Source organism: Protobothrops mucrosquamatus, unplaced genomic scaffold (assembly GCF_001527695.2).
Source record: "Protobothrops mucrosquamatus isolate PMUCROS unplaced genomic scaffold, P.Mucros_1.0 scaffold_261, whole genome shotgun sequence".
NCBI classification, from domain to species: domain Eukaryota; kingdom Metazoa; phylum Chordata; class Lepidosauria; order Squamata; family Viperidae; genus Protobothrops; species Protobothrops mucrosquamatus.
The window spans coordinates 61,072-63,372 of NW_015386337.1; positions in this window are offsets into that span (position 1 = coordinate 61,072).

A 2,301-nucleotide genomic window follows, 5' to 3' on the forward strand; every position below is an offset into this window, starting at 1 on the left:
TGATCCCACCAGTTCTTGCTTACAGGCAAATGATATTTCTTGCAGATCTTCCAATGCACCATTGTTGCCACTTTGTCATGCCGCTGCTTGTAGTCAGTCTGTGCGATCTTCTTGCAGCAGCTTACCAGGTGGTCCACTGTTTCTTCAGCTTCTTTGCATAGGCGGCACTTACTGTCTGTTGCTGTCTTCTCAATTTTGAGTTTGTATGCATTTCTCCTTAAGGCTTGGTCTTGTGCAGCCAGAATTAGTCCCTCGGTCTCTTTCTTCAATTTTCCTGCCCTTAGCCATTGCCAGGTCTTGTTATTATCTGCTTTCCCAGCTATTTTTTTTATGTACTGGCCATGTAGTGCTTCATCTTCCCACGCCTCTATTCTGTTCTTCATTTGGTCTTTCTTGTAGACCAGTTTGGTCTCTCCAGTAGTCAGTAAGCCTTCCTGATATACTAATTTCAGTGCATCTTCATCACTGTCCTTCAGATATTCTTCCAAAGCCATTTCTTCTTCTTCAGCCATCTGATGTACTTGCAGTATTCCACGCCCACCTATTTGCCTTGGTAAATAAAGTCTGTCAATGTCACTGCGTGGATGAAGGGCATGGTATTTCCTCCATTGAGTTTGGACTTTAAGATCTTCTTCACCCTCTTGATGTATTCACCTCTAATCTTTTTCTTGACTTCAGTGTGCTTGATGTTGTCAGCTTGAAGGATACCCAAGTATTTGTAGTAATCTTCCTCATCCAGACTCTTAATGTTATTTTCATGGAGCATCTTGATTCCTGCAGTTTTCACTATTTTTCCTTGTTTGATAGTAAGTGTGGCACATTTGTCCAAGCCTATTATTATTATTATTATTATTATTATTATTATTATTATTATTATTATTATTATTATTATTATTATTGATCATCGCACAGTCAGCCAGATGTTCAGACTGGATTTGGCATTTTGTCTACCTATCAAGTCCTTACCAAGGACCTGGGATAGGCAGATGTGAATGTTTGATGGTATTACAGATATCGTCGCAGGATGGAAGCAGTTCCTAGTAAGGCTGCCTTTTGCAATTGACTAATGGCAAATTTGTCAATGCCAATGGTGTTCAAGTGGTGCTCCAGTTGTTTTGGGATTGTACCCAAGGTGCCTATTACTATTGGTACTACCCTTGCTTGCTTTTGCCACAGTCTTTCTATTTCTATTTGTAGGTCTTTGTATTTTGTTATCTTCTCCAGTTCTTTCTCGTCTATTCTGCTGTCTCCAGGCATTGCCACGTCCACTATCCAGACTTTTTTGTCTTTCTTATCAACAATTGTTAAGTCTGGGGTGTTATGTTGCAGGTGCTTGTCTGTTTGAATTCTGAAGTCCCAGAGCAGTTTAATTTTATCATTTTCTATGACTTTCTCTATTTTATGATCTCACCAGTTTTTGCTTACAGGCAAATGATATTTCTTGCAGATCTTCCAATTATTTAAGTAATTATTAATTAATTAATTAATTAAGTAAGTAAGTAAGTAATATTAAATAAATAAATAAATTGCCAGCCAGGCTCTGAACTTGTTGACTAAGAGTTCTGGGAGATGTAATTCAACATAGGGAGGCTGCAAGATTAGCGACGCCTGCATGAATGTAGCAATGCAGCCTGCATGAATGTAGCAATGAGAAGTGTGAAGACATCTACTAAACTGTTGGTAACAGGATATAATACAATGCCAATTATAGTCTTCAAGATTATCCTTCACTGAAAGAACAAACACCTCATTGATTTTGACTCAAGAGAGGGGTTACTATTGCAAAACAAGTACAGCAAAGAGCAGGAGAATAGAAGTGCCTTTGGCCCAGAGTGACAGTGAGGGAAGTTCTTTAGCCATTGATCTGTGCAATGATCACTGGATTATCACACCTGTGTCTCAAAATTACTCTGTGTAAAACCAGAGGATTGGCAATTCTAGCACAATCAATTAGCATTTGTGGCAAAGGTCCCCATTGAGCTAAGACGAACACGTAGAACCATCCATTGAAGCCAAAATCCTTGGGAAACCAGAGAAGCCAAAGCTTTTGATCAAAAGACAATTGTCTGAGGACAGGCTATCTGGTAGAACTTGCATTTAGCTGAAAAATGACAAGTCCTGAAGGAACGACACACAATGTTCCAGCAAAGACCAGATGAGCAGCAATAGTTAACAAGCTGGTGTGGAAAAAAACCTATATACTAAGAGAGGTAGGGAAAGTGGGGTCAGCTCTACATCAAATAAAAGGTAAGAATGTTGTGGTCAGCCTTCAAGCTGGGTGGGGTTGAGGAGATTCAGGTT